The sequence below is a fragment of the Pinus tabuliformis genome, chromosome Q (genome assembly GCF_031772625.1).
Source record: "Pinus tabuliformis cultivar Carrire ecotype Pingquan chromosome Q, CPIR1, whole genome shotgun sequence".
NCBI classification, from domain to species: domain Eukaryota; kingdom Viridiplantae; phylum Streptophyta; class Pinopsida; order Pinales; family Pinaceae; genus Pinus; species Pinus tabuliformis.
Window position 1 is genome coordinate 31,912,897 of NC_142296.1, and position 22,101 is coordinate 31,934,997.

The window sequence follows — 22,101 nt, forward strand, 5'->3', positions numbered from 1 at the left end:
GTACAAAAAGCTTTCTTTGTAGGCATCAATACTAAGAAAGCGGAAGACAAACACCTGCATTGTGAATTTTCATCTTGATAGTTTGCATGTTTGATTTAGGAAAAGTGCATTAGAGTGTGCTGATTGCTCTTTGAGTAAAGATGGTGTCTTTCTTTTCCCTTAGTAGCTAGGATTTTCAAAGTTGAAAAGATATAAAGCTTGCTTATTATCTTTAGACTGCATTTAGGAATTGTATCATACATCTCGTGGTGAACCCCAAAAAGGCAAACTTCTAAGAAAGATCAACCTAAAATAAATTGAATGAACTTAACAACACTTTGTAACTTAACGCACAACATAGAGGTCTAGGCTAGAGACGTGTTCCGGCGTCGTAAAGCCTGGTGACTGTCGATCTCGCTGATGGTGGGTGATTCCTCCTGAGGGACGATAGCGCCAGTACGGATTGTGCTCCCACGTACCATCGAGTATATATTGGGAGACCCCTATAGGCATAAAACCTTTATCCTTAGGAAGCCGTGTCGGCCGCCCTACTGATCGCAATGCACTGAACACAGCATTCAGGAAGATCGACCGCCCGTACCTTAAAAAGTATTCTGCGGTTTTGCGAAAAGTTTGGCACACCCTCTACCTAGAACTCCAGAGCAGTTCCTTTTGGCCTTTTTCAGACTCTATAACGGAAAAAGTCCATCCGAGCATTTGTCACTTCAGGCTCGTTAAAACATCGAAGGAGACTAGAGTCATCTTTAGCTTTTTCTCGACTCTTTAAAATTGAAAAAGCAAGTTGTGTCTAAAGCGTCGTTAAAATTTATTTTAAACGGAATAATCATCACCATTCCCTCGTTGATCTTCGAAGTTAGTCTCTTTTCATCGTAAGTTCTTGTAGAATCGCTAGAAAATCTTTTGGATAGACTAGATATGTCTGAACAACCGTCGACATCCAGGACTGTGTCATCCGACACAACAGCGGCAGAGCCTCCTGCTGCTACCCCAACGATGTTCGATGGTATACCATCTGTCCCGGCAAGTTATCAAGAACAAGCCGGAGTCCCATCAGGGACTGCTCCGACGACATGGTTAGTTCCTATTTCTTCATCCGGATTATCATCTGGTATTTCTTATGTTGAAACTCAACAAATTGATCCAATGTGTCTTCAAAGGCCAATCTGCCGTTTAAGTACTGGATTGCCACCATATGGAGGGCAGTATGCCTTTTCATTGTTCCCTCCCGGAGAACAACCATATGGGAGTTTACAACAAAGTTCAGGTCAAACTGGAATTACATCCAGCGGTTGGGTACCAATACTGCCTCAGCAACCAAGGGTTGTATATTCAATGCAACCAGTCCACCCTGTGTCGAATATTCCCACTATACCTGCTATGGTTACTGCGTCGCAAGTACAAGCGCGACCTGTTGTATGTCAACCCCAACAGCCTCAGGTTGTAATACAACAGCCTCTTGTCTCAACGACTCAATCACAACCTCAGGTTAGTGCCTCCTTATCTGGAGTGACTCAGGATCAAACAAGTACTGTGATTCCTCATCTTGGTCAATCATCCAGTATTGGTCAACAGCAAATGGTTCAACAACCAGAGCTGGTTCAAACTCAACAACCCCCATTCCAGCAATCATATCAAGGACCTGAGCAATAAGTCTTTGTAAGTAATGGGCAATCGCATTTCCAAAGCGATAATCAACAACCATATTATAATGGTTATGCCCATCAACCTTGTCAAAGTTGCCAGCATCAAATACATTATGCTGGTATGCAAAGACCCACTGCTCAGGCGATTCCATCTTATCCTGGGTATGCTTCGCCTAACCTGAATCAACAGTTGCCCTTTGTAGCAACTCTAGAATTACCAGATCTAAACCGGCTGACGAATGATCCAATTGCTTGTGCCCCTTGGTGGCCAGTGATTCCACATAAACTTCCGTCAGATATTCCTAAATTTAATGGAAATCCAGGTGAAGATCCGTCGAATCATGTGACGACATTTCATCTGTGGTGTTCATCAAACACCCTAAACGATGATTCGATTAGGCTTCGCCTTTTTCAGAGGACGTTAACTGGTCCAGCGACAAAATGGTATATTGAATTGCCTAGAGCTTCGTTCAACAACTTCAGTACCTTAGCCACGACTTTCTTAACCCATTTTCAATTACCGATAAGGTATGAAACGGGAACGGAACTCCTAACCAACTTCAAACAGACAACGGCCACTCACATATCTGATCATATACATGAGTGGCGACGTCGTCATAGGATGGTAAAAACGTACGTTCCCGATCAGCTATTAGCTGAATGGTTTATCAAATCCTTACTTCCTACAATCACGGAAGATGTGGCAAAGGGGGGAGTCGTAACAGAAGAGCAAGTCATCGCTCCTGCGCAATATCTGGACTTGGTCTATACTCAGTCTGGCACGCTCTACGACAAAATACCTGACGCCCCTAGACCGGAATTCTCAATTCCTCCTCCTCCTAAATCAAACAATGACTCTCATGCCATCGATGGCGTGATTGGCATGACAGACACGAAATCGACAAAGGCTACATCTAAAAGTGCCCGTAAGATTTCCAGTCAAAATGCAAATGAGGAAATTCTTGCCTCGGAAGTAAATGCTGCGTCGACCGACAAGGGCAAACAACTGAAGCAACCAGGGGGCAAGAAGAAAAAGAAAGGGAGAAAAAGGAAACCCCCTGCAGGGTGTCATATATGCGATGAGGATCATTGGACGAGAGATTGTCCACATATAGTTGAAGTTAAGAAACTCTTTAAGAGTTCAAAAACCTCAGCAGTATTGACTGATCCATTTCCAAGCCCGGGTACCAAACTGGTTACTAATCAAAATGCTTCCCGATCCCAAGTGCTTATGTTGTCTATCTCAAAGCAGAAAAATGATGCTTTGGCAAGGAATAAAGATTACGGGAATCCACAGGTGTCGAATAACAAGGCTAATGAACAACCTAGTAGTTCGACAACAACTTTGACCAAAGTTGTGCCACCCACCATTCCTGAAAAAATGATAAAGTCGCCAAAGGGAGTAGTGTACAAGTCGACATTTAATCCTCGTGCAAAAATAGCACAGAATTATAATATAATAGAGGACTTGGCCCAATCGCCGTCCGCTATGTCGACGCTTGAGGTACTGCAAAATTGCCTCTCCCAAGAGCAAGCTTTATTATCAGCAATGGGTGAAATTGACCCAATGGACTCCAATCTTGTGGCCTTTGATCATAAAGGATATGACCCTCAGTTACCAGCTCAACTAGATTTCCTTATTCAAGTGAAAGCCCTCAACAAAACTGTTCATCGAACAATTATTGATGAGGGGGCATCTACATGTATTATGTCGATGAATTGCTGGAAGAATTTAGGCTCACCACCCTTGTCGAGATCGTCAATGACGTTAAAAGCATTTGATGGACGATCATACACTCCATACGGGATTTTAAGTAACTTGCAAGTTGAACTAGGGGGCAAAACAGTAGGAATTGATGTTGAAGTAATTGATGGAAACCTCGATTACAACATCTTACTGGGAAGGCCCTGGATATATGCCATGGCCGCAGTTGTGTCAACCTACTTCAGGAAGATTGCATTTCCCTTTCAAGGAGGAATTACAGTCATCGACCAACAAACTTTCCTCCCCGACAGTTCACAAGTTACGGGAAGCATTCCAATGATCCATGGAAGCAATCATTCGCTTCAAAATATTGGAGTAGGTCTCCTAAAAGACCCTGCCTTAATGGGTACTTTTGCCCTACCGCCTGCAAGTAATCTGGCGGAAGTGGCCACAGTGGAAACCTACAATATGAAATCTTCTATATCTAATGGATTCGGAAGATTCCTAAACATTTTGTCAGCGTGGAGCATCGCCCTAATAGAAATACTGTAAATACAGTGGGCTCCGAGGACGGCTCTAATCTCATGTCAACCTCGTTAAAAAATGAAACAAGGAGTCATGAGGATAGTTCTTTTACTGTGTCAACCTCATTAAAAAATGAAACAATCTCCTTTCCAAATCTCAAAGGTAAACCTTCATTCCAACCACCAAGTTGAATGCAATGAAGCTTGGGGGGCATGCACCTCGATTTGCGTTGTTATGCTGGGGGCATGCAAACTTATCATCGAGCAGTTTTAGCACACAGTTCATGCTCGTTAAAAAATAAATGCAAGATCCGAGCAGTTTTAGCGCATAGTTCATGCTCGTTAAAAAATAAACATAAGATCGAGCAAATGTTTCCACCCGCGTTTAAGCTCGTTAAAAAATGAACTATTCCGGTAAATAACCACTGCAAACGTAAATTATCAGCCATTAAAGCCTTGGTCGTGTTTGCACCGTCACCTCCACTTTTCCATTGGCTGATCATTCACCTCCATTTGTTTGTTTACCCATTTTGAGGAACAGCTGCGAAGAGTGATTTCACTAGCCATCCTTGTGACACTGCCATGATTGGAAAATTCCAACCTGTACCTAGAATCAGCTGCTAACCTATTTCATCACTCGTTCCTCAAAAGACGAGTCTTCTTTAAGCTCTTTTCATCTGACTCGTAAAATATGAAAAGATTGCCGAGTCCTTGGCCTTCCAGCTCGTTAAAGGGACAGGAAGTGCTATCCCTCCTCTAGATTTTAATGTTTTTGGACCTGAGGGATTATTGCACAAAAAGATCGAGCGCTTGTTTTATTCGGCTCGTTAAAACTATCGAAAACTCATCCCTTCTGTATTGTTTTATACTTTTTTGGACCTAAGGGATTAGATGATGAAAAAGGACTTTTGGAGTTAACTTTATGTACCTTTTCAGACTCTCTAAAAATGAAAAGGACCGAGTTATCTTTGTCGTTAGACTCGTTAAAATCATTAAATAGCGACAAACTTGTCTTTAGACGAGAACGAGTTTCACTATCGCTAGGCTCGCTAAAACATAGCGATGGGCTTGCCCGAAGGGCAGGTTATAGAACAAGCATACGTTATCCTCCTCAAGCTTGAAAAAAATAAAGAGGTACTGGTCAGCAATGACTGGGGAAAAATTGGGAGAAACTAAAGAGAACTTTGATGGTAGCAAGTCGCTCTTGAACATGACACTTTTCCTCCGTACCACAATCGGGTTGGGTTGTTTTCATTCACCGGTCACATCCATGGTCTCGCCATACCATCCATATTTGGGGTAATGCTACCGATCTATCGTATCAGTGTCGCCATATGTTCAAGAGAAGTCGTTCAGAAAAAGTCAAACCGTGTCCCATCCACTGCCATACATTATCCTTCATCCTTTCATGACCGCCACCCTGAATCATATGTCACAGATCGTTTTCACCTCCATTAAAATCATTAGCTCCGTTCCGTGTCAATGATGTGGGATTCATTAAGGCCCTCCTTTGACGGATCGCTTCTTGTCGACATCAGCTCATTATCCAAGAAGTTGATCTAGGAACAACCCCTTCAGTACTTTGAAGCTTGCATGCCACAATGGCAAGTTTCTCACTTCCGGCGACAGGTATACATCAATGACCTTCGACCGAAAGATTTTGCGTGGTGTTCGACGCCAAGTCCTTTATTCACACCACGTGAATTGTACTGCAGTACCTTGAGGGTCATTATCATTATCAGTGATTCCTCTCGCGCTTGTTAACGGTTTACATCATTGACCGATAATCAAGCGATGTCTTTCCATGTTCAACTTCAGAACATTCCTCACATGGATCGACTTGTACTTAGAGTGAAGATCGAACGAGTTTGAAGACCTCGGATCTAGTTTCATCCATCCGGGCTACGATATATATTCAGGAAAGATAAAGACATTGACATGTACATCATTGTAGCAGATAATCATCCTACTCAAAGGATGATAATTTCATCAAAATTATCAGTCTACCATCAGACGATTGTCTGTTCTATGTACAGAAAAATGAATTTATAAAGCTGAGCATGGGAATGCCCGCCTCAGCTAGATCATGAAAGCAGTATGAAAAATAATGTATTGTATTGTATATTATTACAGGTCTCCTCCCAGCATTGGATGAACTTCGGATCCCCCTGATAAAGCATTTCGCCCGATAAACAGCCTCATACTTTAGGGGGCAACTGTTATAGACATTTTTGTGCCTTACAGCATTGAGCATGAAATGTCCATAATCTAAAGGATCCAAAGTCCCTAAACATGTTGTTCCTACCCCTAGAGGAACAAGGCTAACAAACCACAGCAATTCACAGAAGTTCTCCACCAGAAACTGCTCAAAAACAAGTCAATTCAGGATCATTTCGGTGGCTACACTAGCTGTTTGCGCTGAATGTCAAAGCCAACACTGGCTACCTGCGTTGAATGTCAACTGGAACACTGGCTACCTGCGCTGAACGAGAGTGGACATGTGGCAGGCTCATTTCTCAAGGTGTCAAAACCCAGGAAGCTTCCAAAATGACACTTGCCTCAGGGAATTCGACTGGTGATGAGTAAGAGGTTCCAAATCTCCAAGTGGAAGCAAGAACCTCCAAGTGGACTCAAGAACTGATAGAGGGAGAGGACACTAGTCAGATCTCAAGCTGACTCATCCTCTCTCCAAACATCTATATATGGATCTCTCCTCCATGAGATCTAGAGGCTGGAATTTTGTTATTGCAAAGAATTGCTGTTGGTTTGAGATTGGAATCATTGGGTGCTTAATGCTTTGAAGGGGGTGAAGATAGGAATTCCATTTGCTGGGAAGGAGATGCTGGATTGGAGCCCTCTGGGTTGTATCTCTTCCTGAACCTTGTTATTCATCAATAAAGCTATCTTGGTTTCTCCTATATGCTGATGTATTTTTGATGTATGAATGCATTAGTATGTTTAGTTTATTTCTAATCCTAAACTAGTTATAAATGTGAATATATGTCTTTGTGTAGTGTTCTTCTCTTGTCGCAAGTAGCTGTTCTCTTGTGATCTTGCAGGAATCCGTTGAAGCTGGACAAGCAAGAAGGCAAGTAGCTGTGAACTCCCAAAGAGAAGAGAGACCGGATCGAGGGACAAACAGAAGACACCGGTAAGTCTATTGATCTCTCTTCTTTCACATTTCATAAAGGAAGAAACCAGAATAGCTGTCTCTGTTTGTTGCTAAGGCATTGTCACACCTTAGGTGGATAGGATCGTCCTGCATAGGCATTTTTCCCCACAACAATATGTCAGCATACCAAGGTGATTGTAAAAAGGCTTGATTGATATGTGGAGTCGCCATCCCCTATTCGTTATCCAGTTCATTGATGTCAAGGGCTTGAAAATTGGTTTCAATCATCAGCTTGGCTAGCCCTTGTCCTTTTATGAGTTTTGTAGGCTTGATTTCAATGTCATACTCTAAAATGTTAGGTATCCATTTGCCCCTTTTTCCTTCAATTCCTTCTTGAGTCAGAATGTCCTTAACCATAGCATTTCGAACATAAGCTATCACATGAGAATACAAGATATAAACTCTGAAGTCTTTGATGGCTTTTACAAGGGCATAAGTTTGTTTTTCCATGATCTGATATTTTAGTGGAGCATCTCTAAGTGCTTTGCTGAAAAAAGCAATGGGCTTCTCACACCCTTGGTCATCTTTTTGCAATAGAACAGCAGCAATAGTATGCTTAGATGCAAAGGAAAAAAATCATGAAGTCTCTATCAAACTTGGGGCTTGTGAGGACTGGTGTTTTCGCTAAAGCTGTTTTGATGTCCTCAAAGGCTTGTTTAGCTTCCATTGTCCATTTGACTTTAGAATCTTTCTTCAACATATTATTCAACAGTCTTATCAGTTTGGCCAAGTTGGGAATGAATCTTCTTAGGAAATTAATCTTCCCTAGAAAGGCTTGTAGTTCCTTGATGTTTCTTGGATGAGGCACTTGGAGGATAGCCTGAATTATGTCTGGGTCAATTCTAATGCCATCTTTTGAGATTATGTGACCTAGGAGTTTGCCTTCTTCTAGGCCAAAAAGTGATTTCTTTGGGTTCAATGATATGCCATATTTTCTGCAAATTAGGAAGACTTGTCTTAAATGCTCTAAATGTTCTTGGTCTGATTTTGAAAAAGCAGTAAGATCATCTAGGTATATGACTAAGAAATCATGGATCTCCTTGGAAAAGGCTATGTCCATTGCTCTTTGGAATGTGGCCCCTGCATTTTTGAGTCCAAAAGGCATTTTGACATATTTGAAGGTTCCCCAAGGTGTTGTAAAGGTAGCTTTATATTGATCATCCGGGTGGACTAAAATCTGATTGAATCTCGAGAATCCATCTAATAGTGAGATCCTAGAAGCCCCCACTACCCTTTGTAGGATATGATCCATTTTTGGTAAGGGGTAGTGGTATTTGAGAGAGACTTTGTTCAAATTTCTTAAGTCAACACACAATCTTATCTCTCCCGTTTTTTTCCTAGTAGGCACTAGATTTGAAATCCACTCTGAGAACCTGATTGGTACAATGATTCCAGCTTCATACATTCGTTTAACTTCCTTTTTAATCAGGGGAAGGAGGACAGGATTCACCCTTCTAAGATTTTGTTCAAAAGGTTTTTGATTCTCTTTCAAAGGTATAGTATGTTGGATGACAGAAGTATCATAGGACTTGAGGTCCTCATAGCTCCAGGAAAAGACATCTTGGAACTCCTTGAATAACTCAATGTATTTCAGCTTTTGATCAGAAGGCAATGTTTTGGACAATTTTACCATTTTGGGATTTTCTGTGGTTCCAATGCTGCAGTCCTCAATTTCTGCATTCAGTGGTTGCATTTTTGGCTTTCTTGGAATAACATTTGAATCAAATATATCCTCTAAAGGAGTTAAGCCTGTGGGCAGAAAATTATCCTTTAGTTCAATTACTTCAGATTCTCCCTCAGCCATTTCATCAAGGTATATTTGCTTCAGCTCCTATAAATTTTTATAGTCAAAGGTTGTTGGATGCAAAATTAAATTTGTTGTTTCAGCTAATATACTTTGCTCACTTTTTTCTATTTGTTGTTGATCATCAATGGTGCTTGTGTCAATGTTTATACTTGAGAATTCCTCTTTCAAAGTCAGGAAATTATTTATTTGTATATCATTTTCAAACAACCGCCAATTTTTGACATTATCTGAGACATCAGGTCTGTGTTTGATTTCAGCAGTGAAGTGGTGGTTGGGCTCAAATGGTAGCTTGCAAGTGCTGGCAAAAGGTTCCAAGCTATGTGCATGAAAATTGTGCTTTCTTGGAATTTTGGTGAGTTGAGATTCTGAGAAGGTGTTAAGTATTTCAATGGCTGCCCCTCTGTAAGCTCTCAACCTAAGATCATTTGTAACAAAGTTTCCCTTCATCTGCTGTATAATCAGATCTGAGTCCCCTAGAATTGAAATCTTGGTTTCCCCTAGACTTCTAATAAGTTTGAGACCCAATAAAAGGGCTTCATACTCGCCATATAGTTTGTACATCTGAAATTTAACCTATATGCATGACCTTTAGCATGGTCATTTTGCATGTTGTGTGTCCAAACCCCTGCCCCTTCTCCTAATTTGTTCACTGATCCATCAAACTCTAAGTACCATAAGATTTCTGAATTAGCACTAGTCTTAGGAGTTTTAGAAACTTGCTGAGTGGGAAGATTTGGGCTTTGTAAGTCATGTGCTATGTCTTGTTTGTTTGTTGTATTAATCACATCGACAATTTCTTGATCTTGGGGACTAGATTGCTCATTCATGCTTTTTGTTTGTGCTATTTCTAGGAGTTTGACCTCAGTTTTAGGACACATCTCAGCATTATATAAAATGAATGAATCCATGTCGGAATGCATCGAATAGATGGGGAATTTTTGGGGTTTCTCTTGACTGCTAACCACATATTTCATTAATGTTTCCTGGTAAAATCTCTTTGGCTGGCCAAATACTGAAATAGTGGCATAGGACATGTCTAGTTGCAAAGACCCTTAGAGTTTTGCACCCCAAGATCTGGACAAAAGCATACCATACTTAGGTGGTGTTATCACTCAAGAAAAAAATTTAAATTTTTCACATCAGTTCAATTGTTTGTCAAAGGCATATAAATCCTGTCTATCAGTTTCGCAGCGCAGCATGTTTTAAGTGATTTCGTAGCGCATAATTCATATTTTGCACTAGCTACGCTGCGAAATCGGGGATTTGTCCTAATCCATAGCAGACCTTACCCAGCTGTCATGTTTATCAAAATCCATTTGGTTTGCATCAACAGTTGTCAGCTTATAAGGTTCTTAGTACCCTAGCAAATGGTAGAAGTGGAAAAACCATCCAAGGAATCAGCTTCCCATCACGACAATTCTGTTTCTGTTCCTAAAGATACTGCCATTGACAACGGAAGTTTTGTAGAGACACAAGATAAGGATGTTATATTGGAAGGCCTGGGATCAGTTGTGGTTTATGACCAGTGGGTTTCACTGTCAGTAACTGGTCGGCAACCGAAAGCCCGCTATGAGCATGCAGCAGCAGTAGTGCAAGAGAAAATGTATGTCTTTGGTGGAAATCACAATGGGCGCTACCTAAATGATATGCAGGTGTTCGATTTGAAATCTTTGACATGGTCCAAACTGAATACAAAGATGGCATCTGACTCTTCTCAAGAACTTTTATCTCCTTGTGCTGGCCATTGCCTGATTCAATGGGGCAACAAGATTCTAGCTGTTGCTGGACATACAAAGGATCCTTCTGACGTTGTAACAGTTCGATCTTTTGACACAGAATCCTGTACATGGTGTGTACTAAAGTCATATGGAAAACCTCCGATTGCACGCGGTGGTCAATCTGTCACTCTCGTAGGGTCCAGTTTAATTATGTTTGGCGGTGAAGATTCAAGGAGGAGTCTTCTGAATGATCTGAATATTCTCGACTTGGAAATGATGACTCGGGATGCTGTAGAAGTTGTGGGTACGCCTCCAACACCACGGTCTGATCACACTGCTACAGTACACGCAAATCGGTGTCTTTTGATTTTTGGTGGCGGTTCTCATTCCACATGTTTCAATTGTCTTCATGTCCTTGACTTGCAGAGTATGGAATGGTCACGGCCAAAAAATCCAAGGCACTTTGCCCACCCCTCGAGCTGGGCATGCAGGTGTCTCAATTGGTGAAAATTGGTATATTGTAGGTGGAGGTGATAACAAAAGTGGTGTCTCAGAGACCATGGTTTTGAATATGTCTACACTTGTCTGGTCTGTTGTAACCACTGTACAAGGACGAGTGCCACTTGCTAGCGAGGGTCTGAGTTTAGTGCCTACTTCAAACAATGGTGAAATTTGTGAAGCCTTCAAGGATGAGCAGAACGTTCATATACTAGATTTTGATGTTGAACAGAGTAAGGCTGCATGGATTCTTGATTTGGGGAATATGATATATGCGTAGGAAAGTCAAGTTTCTGCAGTGATGATTGAACGACAGCAACGTGCACACATGGCATGCATCAGAGCAGGGTAATGAACACATGGCACTTTAAATTGAGGATGCCCGACGGTGATATCGACGGATCCAGCTCTCAACAGGTATATCTTATTGAATGAAGGCCATTAATGAGAGAATCGTTCTGAAGTTGACAAACATCTATAACCAGTTTTGGGGAAAGAGCAACACCACAGCTGCTCGTTTGCCATACTGTAAGGGAAATTTCCTTCCAGATAAGCTGGAGGAATTTAAAATGAAGATGGAAGAAGAGAACTGGAATTGCAGAAGAGGAACGTGTTTGACTGTTTCTCAGAAGGATAATCTTGTAATGAAGCAGCTTAAGATGCTCATCGAGGGGATTAAACGACATCATATGTCGATTAATTTGCATCCTCGTTGTTCTCACTGTTTCCATGCCTTGGTGAATTCCAAATACTGGGTCTGCAAGATATGCTTGCGGGATTTCCAGATTTGTAATGAATGTTATGAGAAGGATAGAAGATGTGATTTATCTCAAAGGTATGGTGGAGGGAAGCAATAAAAATGACAAGAAACATCATTCCAAGCGAAGCTACAATAGCGATCGTGGTCGTTCAAGATTGTGGTCTTAGTTGTATGAGAAATAGAATGTTGGTAGATGTTTGAGCTTCAGGGAACTCTATGTTAGTGCTTGATAAAACTATTGGTGGGAAACTCTTATGTTCAAGATGAGGATGGAAGAGGATGATGTCCTGCGCAATATGCCTGCCAAGCATTCCTGTGGGAAAGGGCACAGTGATTTTTTAGTGAGAGGGTCGTCAGATTGCAGAACTTGCCTGTGCTGATAGTTTCTGGTGCAGAAGATATTTTTGTTCCACTTAAATAATCTCAAACTTCCTAATTCTAGATTAGTACCAATCTCTGGATGTGGGCATTTACCACATGAAGAATGCCCCAAAGCATTATTGGCAGCCTTGTTATCTTTTGTCTCAAGATTGTTCAATGTTTCATCACAACTTGCAGGTACAGTACGAGAAGTAACATGGCATAGGCAGATGATATTTATTTAAATGCTGGGTGTGAGTCCTAAACATCCCGAAGAGGAAGGTATTTCCGAAGGGTAAGTGCAACGCCTGTACACAGTCAAATGGAAACCATTCATACTCTTTGGGCAGCGTATTGCTTTCCACGCAGCAGAACATTGCATATCTACATTATGGGAAGCACTACCTAAGAGACTGTTACATTGAAGGCAATTGCGACTTTATTTTTGGGAATGCTACTGCATTGCTAGAACTTTGCCACATTCACTGCAAGTCACAAGGTTATATCACTGCACAAAGACGAAAGTCTGCTCAAAGATCAACAGGTTATGTATTATAATGCAGGATGCAGTGATTCCATCCATAAGTGTGTTGGTAAAGCCAGAGATTCTAAGGCACCAAGATGAAGATGTCCGGCTCATTATTGTTACTTGCATTAAAAAGTTGAGGCTATTAACCATGCTCATTTACAGTTTCGTAGCGCGCTACGAAATTGCGAAATTGCTGTAGGTGTTGTTTTTAAAACGCAGGCAAACAGTTTGAAAGAAGAATCAAAAATTTGCAAAGGGAACACCTCAGTGACATGAAAGGGATCAAAGGAAGCTGCTACAGCCATTCAACATATGCCAGGTGTACCTTTAACAAAAGGTGAAATCTTTTAACCTAAGTTTAAGATTTTTGGTTATGAAGCCACTTTATTCTCGGTGATTAGGGTTTTGAGGGAGCTGCATACGAGAAGTTTTGGTTGGCACACCTGTCCATCAAAGAAGCTTCCATCATATCAGAAGCATGGTGATGCCCTATATTCTTGGCTCATTAAAGACTTAAAGTTCATGCTGCTGCATATTCGAAGTGATGGGGGACCAGAACCGAAAATTTAGGGATATTCTCAGCCAACACGGAGCAGATTAAAGCCTTCAGTATCCAAAACCAGCATGAAGCATTAATTGCTCATTTCAGCCATCTCAGCCAAACGGAAAGGTGTCAAAGCTACAAGGAGGAATCATTCTACGAAGGAGATAGACTTAGAGTTATAATCAAATTAGGACTCTTTAGAATTTCAGTTAGCACTTATTGTATTAAATAGTTTGTTGCAAAGCAGATAGGGGTCATTAGTGACAGTCATCGAGCTCCCCTCATGCTGGAGGAGGAAGCTCTAAGTAGTTAGAAGTATGTTTCTATATATAGAGGAATCATCTATGTAATGAGGGTTGGATGTTTTGGAAAAAACAGAGTTTATTTTGGCTTGTGTAAAAACTTATTTCAGTAATACAAATGACTGCTTTTTCTTCTCAGGATTCACACAGTGTTTCAAATGCTCAAGATATATGTGGTTTTGTTTTATCTTTTATGTTTTACAGCTGTATAAATACACAATCACTCAGAATTCACATTGTTGCTCTGACTTCCTGTGTGTATTTGTAAGTTGAGGTTTCTATGAGAGGTATTTTGAGTGTTTAAACATTACATGCCCTGACTTCTATGAATGAGTAGTTTTATAGTTTGCTGAAATGATGATTAACTCCATGAGCCCAATGGAAGTCTTTGTAATGTCTGTCCAGCCAACATATGTGTTAAATTTACTTTGCAAGAGTTAGCCATCTCATCAATATTTAAAATCAATAACCCTTTGAGAGAGCCCTCTCAGGCTAAGGAGGCTAAGCCTTAGTCAAAAGTCTGGTTTGAAATAGTTACACAGAGTCTAACTGATCAGCAGCCTTTCAGTGCTTGATTTTGTGATAACAGGTGGAAAATCAGCTACCACCACATCCATCAAGATTGTTTTGGCTGGATATTGGACCAAGGATACACAAAGGTATTTAATTAGGTCTAGACACCTGACCTGGCTGGAATCAAATGAGAACAAGTCTTTGTATGGCCTTGTAATATCTAGGTCTAGTCTTTCCATCACCGACTTAGGCATTAGGTTATGGGAAGCTCCCAAATCAAACATTGCATTATGCAACACCTTGTCATGAATGTTTAAGCTTACATAGAATGGAGGAACTCCTCCATCTATTGTTTTACCATTGACTTCAGGACCAAAAATCAGTTCTGGTTGGTCATCCAAAACATTGACTGCATCCATATTCTCTGATATTTGGAGTGACCTGTTGATTTGTTCCCTACAAACTTCATGTTTAGCCAATTCAGACAGAGGAATGGCTATTTTCAGTTTGCCTATTTATGTTTCTAAGTTAAAAGGTTTTTCCACTTGAATTCTTGTATTGTAGACGACAAACTTTTCCTTTTTTGCTGTATTTTCAGTGACCTTCTCTTCATTGTAAATGTTGTTTTGAGGTAAATCTGTTTTGAAACTATTTTTAGGAGGGTAGTTCAAATTTTCTTTTTAAGAATGGGATGTGGATGGTTGATTTTTTGAGGGCTGTAAATCTGATATGTCTTCCACAATGGCTTCCTTTAGGTTAGAGTCTGTTTTAACAGGGAGTTCTGTCAGGACAACTTTATCCTTTCCTTTCTTTGGCTGCTTGGTATCCTTCAGCTTGGTAGGTTGAGGCACATCTATAGTTCTGCTTCTCAACTTATATTTTTTATGAATCTCATAGACCGCTGCATCATAGCCTTCCCTGAAATCAAATGACTCTCCGGATTTGGTTTGAAGTTGGTTGAAATTATGAGCTTCTTGGTCATCTTGGGTTAGAAAGATTTGTTGCTCACTGTTTAACCCCATTAGATTGATTTGGGTGTCCTCGGTTGGTTCACTAGATGTTGAGGCTTCGGCATAGTTCTCTTGAAATGGAGGTCTGATGTTTTGGTCAGGGCCAGCCCTTCCAACATTTGGATTTTGATTTTTTCTAAAGTTTTGATTTCTTGCAGTGTTACTTGGTTGACCTTCCCAAGAAGATTTTCTTTCGATAGTTTCCACTCTATCTCCAAGTCTGTCCATACCTTTGATGATTGCATCCAGTTTTTGTTCAAATGCTGAAGGCTCTTCTTTGAAGGTTGTTCTTCTTTCAGCTCTTGCCCGATTTCATTTAGCAATCAAGTTTGCCTCCACACTAACAACTATATTCTGCATGTCTGCTAAGCTTGGAGGGGCTCTTTCCCTCAGTTGATATGCCATGTCAGAATCAAATCCATCAGGGAATTTTATCAAAGCCAAATCAGGTGGAGGTCTAAGGTTCTGAGGAATAGCATTATAGACATTGTTGAATCTAGCACAATAGTCTTGGACAGTTTCTTGTGGGCCTCTTTTCAAATTGTCATATTCTGTTAAAATGTGTAAAGGGTCTTTCTTCTTTTCCCATCTGTTTAAAAAGGATTGATAAAGAGCTTCTGAATCAGCTATAGAATTTACAGCAAGTGCTCTAAACCAAATCCTTACATCACCAGTTAGACTTTGGACAAAGATCTTCATTCTCACATCATCATCATCAATTTCATAATTCTCAAAATAGTCTTGCATTTTCTTAGTGTGTTGCTGGGTTGTATAGGAGCCAGTACCATCAAAATATGTGATTTTGCTCTAATAATCCGGAGGCATAGCCCTTAGATTGCCAGGTAACTGTAGAGGAGCATAACGATTTGCCATATTTACAGGGATAAATGGGACAACAGGAAGAAATAAGACAGCTGGAACAACAGGGACAACAGTGGAAATATGTGCAGTGGATGGGGGAGTGGAGAGGATACTTTGAGGTGTGGATGAGGAACTAGGAGAGACTGTAGCAAGGACTAGTGCTCTCCCAGGGGTGAGCTCAGAATTAGTATGGTTTTGCTTAAGTATATCAAGGTCTAAATCAGTAGATTTTTCTAGTTTTTCTTGTTTTCTAAGGGTCTTAGAAATTAAGTTAGGATTTTCAAAAACAGCTGGAGGATCTGGGTCAGGATTTGACCTGGTGTACCGAGTTTTCTTCTTTGGAGCCAGCTTCTAAATATGTTTTTGGTAATTTTCTAGAAATGTTTAGAGATCACAACTTTTGACAATATTCTATAGGAAATTCTTTGAAATATAGGAGGCCTTGGGCTTTCCTTTGAATATGTTGAAATAGGGAAATTGATCAAATATTTGGAACAACTATTTAAAGCCTAAAGCTATACTGGAGATTGACTGAAGCAGCTTTTATTTACTCCTGTAAATGCACAACAAAAACAGTTTCAAAGGCTACTTGGCTAACTTCAGGCTCCATCTGTAGCTTTAGAAAATAAACAGCAGTAACAAACAGTCATTCAGATCCCCAGTGGAGTCGCCAATGATGTTATCACTCAGGTTGTTCCTTGCCTCCAGAAGGGAATACGACCGAGGTAACCACTAACCAGTCTTTTAGCTGCAGATTCTAGCCAATCTGCAACCAGAGAGGGCTCTCTCTTTGTAATTTAGCTTTGTTTTGAAGTATTTTAGGCTAGTTATGATGCACAGAGTTTGGTTTTAAGTTTGTTGGATGGTGATCTTAAATAGAGCTGGGATGCAAGTCTAAAATAGTTTATACCATTGGGAAAATGGGGTCAGCGATGATGTACTGCTGAAGGTGTTTTCTTTGGTAAAGGGTAATGCTACAGAGCAAGATAATCAGTATTGGAACAATTTTGAGATCTGGAAGTTAATGGAATGTAAGCCAGTGGATGAAGGGCAGTGAATAATCCTTCATAATGCTGGGAGAGGGAAGGTGCTTGAATATTATCAAGGAGCAGTGAAGAATTCCCAGGTAATATTCAAAAATGAAAGGATTAGTGGAAACAGGAGCAACTAAGAATTCCTGTTTATGATTAATCCTGAAGAAAACATATTTAATAGCAGAGATTGAACATAGAGTGTATTTAAACAAATTCTGAGCTATTCTTTTTCTCTGTTACTAAGACTATGAAACATATATGAAATTTTCAAACACAGAAGACATAAACGCAGGTTAGAGCAACTTATTGATCCATAGAAAGACACAAGAATTCTATAGTAGTTCCCAGAATCATCAAATCCACATTCAGACGGTCCAGCAACAGTGAACTTCAACAGCCTTTGTATTAGAGAGTCTCAAAATTACAGCGCAGTCCAGAGAGAAAATCACCAACCCCAAATACATCTTATGGGGAGGTATTTATACAAAAAGGAGACACAAAATATCTTGTAGATAAGTTCTCATGCAATAACTTCCTTCACCAACTCTTCAGAAGAAGTAAATGAGAGAAATAAATGTCGCAGTAAATGTTGGTGTGCTGGATGTCTAATTTGTCAGAGATATTTGACTTTTTGGACTGAGTGAGTCGGCTGGTGGCTGCGTCTTTACTCTGCGTTTCCTGCGTTTGCTGCCTTGATGTCTTGCTGTGTTGCTGTCCTGGCCTTGTCATCAGTGCTTGGTTTTTCATTAATGAGCTGCAGTCACAATTTGACTTCTTCTTTCTGCTGTTTTCACTTTTTGATAGGTGGCCCGTGCCTTTGAATTTGCTGACCTGTAGCTGACCAAAAAGAGGAAACAGAAACAAAATTACCTTGGTAAAATTTCCAGCGTTCTCTGCCACCAGTCTTCTGTAGGCAACTGATGTCTTTGTATATTTATGATTGTTTCATCAGCTTTAGTATATCTATAGAAGTTGGGTTGAACCTCAAAAAGGTGATTTATCTCATGTTCAATGTAGAACAGATTTTCTAATTTATCATAAAGACTTTGTCCAGAGGGAGGCCCTGTTTCTTTTGAGGTGCTTGAGGATGCTGTAATTTGATTGGAGACATAATTATTTACCCTGTTGGCATATTGTTCATGTGTTAGCTGTTGGGTCCCTATAATACTAGTGATTACCCCATTACTATTGTAGTTATACCCCTTATTTATATTGTTGTGCCCCCATTGCCCCCATATTGTTATTAATGTGCCCATAGAATCCCTCTATTGTTATTTTTGTGGCTTTATATTATTATTGTTAGGTCGGCTGGATTATATTGTGACTCCTTAGACTCCTATATAGAAAGGAGGTTTTGTCATTTGAATCATCGAAGAATTGTTAATGTAAAGGAGGTTTCCCCCTCGAAGAGGCTGAATTCTAAGGCATTGATCTATCTTTTCTATATTTTCTTGAGCTGATTTCATAACATTTGGTATTAGAGCTTTGGATTCTAGAGTTTCGCTACTCCAAACAGGTCATCGTGGAATTTTCGCTATAACTTTTTTCCTGTGACGTTTCAGAAGTCGCAAAAAAAACCCATTTGAGAAGAAATCGTGCTGAACCTTGGGTCCGAATTTTAGATCTTTTTGCGTGATATTTTCGGAGATATGATCTGAGGAAGTTGGTCTTTTTGCAGACTCCTGAATTACATTCAAAACAGGTCACCTGGGGAAAATCATCATAACTTTCTCTCTGAGGATCATATTAAAGTTTCATAAGAAGGTACAGAAAGAGGACAGACTGTAGTTTCTTGTATGCATTTTTCAGATCCGTAGGTCGAAACAATGACTCGTGGCACGTCGTACAAGTTTTCTCTACTGAACTAGTCTATAAGAAAGTCACTATGGGAGATTTCACATATCTCTTCCTTGGAGAAACCAATTTGGGTCAGACTTGTGGCATTGGAAAGAGGACTCAGAAGGCTACTACAGGTCAAAATTTCAGAACTGGATGATCCAAAATTACAGAGATACGTCAGATTGAATATTAGGCTTCTACAAAGTGAAAAAAGGTGTGTAGTTTTTTTTTTTAAATTTTTGCATAAGCTTGGTTTGAAGGAATTCAAAGGGCATAGTAAAGCATTATTATTGGTAATTGATGCCCCATGGAAAGAAAATGCAAACACCTAGTAAGGAACCTGAAAGCTCTAGCATGACTCATGAAGAAGAGGAAGAAATGCTACATGATATATCAAAATTACAAGAACAAGTGTAACAAATGTCATGCTCACAAAAGCTAACAGAAGCTAAGATAAATGGCGTGGAATCTAAGATAAATGGCGTGGAATCTAAGATAAAGGGCATGGAAGCTAAGATGGATGATTTGAAGATAGATTTGAGGACAGATTTGAAGACAGACATGGCAGATTTGAAGACAGATTTGACAAATTTTCTACAAGAAATACTTACTAATGGTGAAAAGGTTGTAAAGGAAACTCATGATGTGAACAAAAGAAATGTTAATCATGATTCCATAAACTCTAATGTTGGATCGAAGACCCACCATATTCCAAAAATCGATATGATGAAGTTTGATGGCAAGGATCCCGCCACATGGATATCACAGATGGAGCAGTTCTTCGATCTCAATAATGTGCAAAACACACAAAAGGTACATATGGCAACTTTATATTTGGAACCAAATCAGTTTGTATGGTATCAATGGCTTTTCTCTCGTAAACAATTTATCACTCGGGCAATTTTTACGGAAGAATTGATAGCACATTATGAGGAGACAAAAAGCAACACTTTTTTTAGCCAATTGATAAGTCTCAAACAAAAGGGTTCAATAATGGAGCACATTGAGGAGTTCAAAAAATTGAACATAAGGGTAAAAGATATTCCAGAGGAGCATAGGATTGATGTGTTCATAGGGTCTTTAAAGGATAATATCCAACATGATGTTCGCCTTTGGGAACCTGATTCATTAGAGAAGGCATTCAGGTTAGCAAGAAAAATGGAAAGCAAAATTATGGCAACCAGGAAGCATACCACTCACAACTATAAAGATGGAAGTGCAGTTACCCCTAGTCTTCCACAACCTATAAGGTTGACACCAAAACAATTGGAAGAAAAAAGAGCAAAAGGGCTTTGTTACAGTTGTGATAGCAAATACACTAAAGGTCATAAGTGTGCTGAGAAGAAATTATTCTACATAGATTGTGAAGAGGAAGAAGAAAAGGAGCAAGAAAGGTCAAAAGAAGAGGATATGCTCCAGGAACAAAGCCTAGATGAAGAACAAATAAATCCGACCATATCTTGTAATGCATTGGCGGGAATTACCACTCCTCAAACCATCAAGATAGAAGGACAAATCAAGAAGAAAAAGGTAATAGTGTTGATTGATTCAGGAAGCACCCACAATTTTATTCATTGTAGGGTAGCAAAAGAATTGAATTGCTTCCTATATCGAGCACCAGAGTGTCAAGTGATGATTGCAAATGGAGGAACAATAAATTGCTCTAGAAAGTGCCATAATATCAAGCTATCCATGGGAGAATATGTATTGACTAGCCCAATGCTTTCCATTCCAATGGGAGGTGTTGATGTTGTACTAGGAGTCCAATGGCTACAATCCTTGGGTACAATAGCTTTTAATTTTCAAGAACTTTTCATCAAATTTTCTACGGAAGGAAAGGAAGTTGAATTAAGGGGTATTGCAGGGAAACCAGGAAAGATAATCAACTCTAATGGTATGACAAAGCTTCTAAAAAAGGAGCAAAGGGGTGTAATTGCACAATTATGTTCGCTAGATGTTTCCACATTAGAATCATCTATTTCTCCAGATCTCCAAAAAGTCCTGGACAATCATTCCAAGGTATTTGAGACTCCCAAAGGTCTCCCACCTATGCGTGATCATGATCATGCTATTCATCTGATTCCAGGAAGTGTTCCTCCAAACATCAGGCCGTACAGATATCCCTATGTCCAAAAAAGTGAAATTGAACGTATGGTTGCAGAAATGCTAGAGGCTGGTATAATTCAACCGAGTCAAAGTTCTTTCTCTGCTCCAGTAGTATTGGTGCACAAGAAGGATGGATCATGGTGCATGTGTCCGGATTATAGGGAGCTCAACAAGCTCACTATTAAAGATAAGTTCCCCATTCCTGTCATTGATGAATTACTGGATGAATTGCATGGATCAATTTACTTCACCAAGTTGGATCTTCATTCAGGATATCATCAAATCAGAATGAAGATTGAAGACATTCCGAAAACGGCATTTAGAACTCATGAGGGTCATTATGAATTTTTGGTCATGCCTTTTGGCCTTACCAATGCACCTTCAACATTTCAAGTTTTGATGAATTCAATTTTCAAACCATTCCTTAGAAAATTTGTGTTAGTATTTTTTGATGATATACTTATCTACAACAAGTCTTGGAAGGATCATGTTGAACATGTTGACAGGGTGCTAAAACTATTGGAGGAGAAACAATTATATGCAAAAAGATCGAAATGTTTCCTTGGAGTCCAAGAGGTGGAATATTTGGATCATATTGTATCTCATGAAGGAGTTAAGGTAGACCCTAGCAAAATTAAAGCCATTAAGGAATGGAAAATCCCCACATCCATAAAGCATCTGTGCGGATTTCTTGGGTTGACAGGGTATTATCGCAAGTTTGTTAAGAAATATGGGGAATAGCAGCCCTCTAATGACATTATTGAAGAAAGATGCATTTTCATGGACTCCGAAAGCAACAAAGGCCTTTGAACATCTTAAAGAGGCAATGTGCCAAGCACCGATCTTAGCTACACCGGACTTCACAAAAACCTTTATTGTGGAATGTGATGCTTCAGGAAATGGAATTGGTGTTGTTCTAATGCAAGATGAAAGACCCATTGCTTTTGAAAGTCGTCCAATCAAGGGAAAGTTTTTAAGCAAAGCTATTTATGAGAAGGAAATGTTGGCAATACTCCATGCACTTAAGAAATGGTGACCCTACCTAATGGGAAGACACTTCAAGGTAAAAACGGATCATGATAGCCTTAAATACTTTTTAGAAAAAAGATTATCCTCTGAAGAGCAACAAAAGTGGGTCACAAAGATGTTGGGTTATGACTTTGAAATCATCTACAA

General features: G+C 39.9%; 1 pseudogene; it reads left to right on the forward strand.

Moving 5' to 3' along the window:
• Window positions 1–10,214: 10,214 nt before the first annotated feature.
• Window positions 10,215–11,347, forward strand: LOC149218128 (acyl-CoA-binding domain-containing protein 6 pseudogene; annotated as a pseudogene).
• Window positions 11,348–22,101: the final 10,754 nt, after the last annotated feature.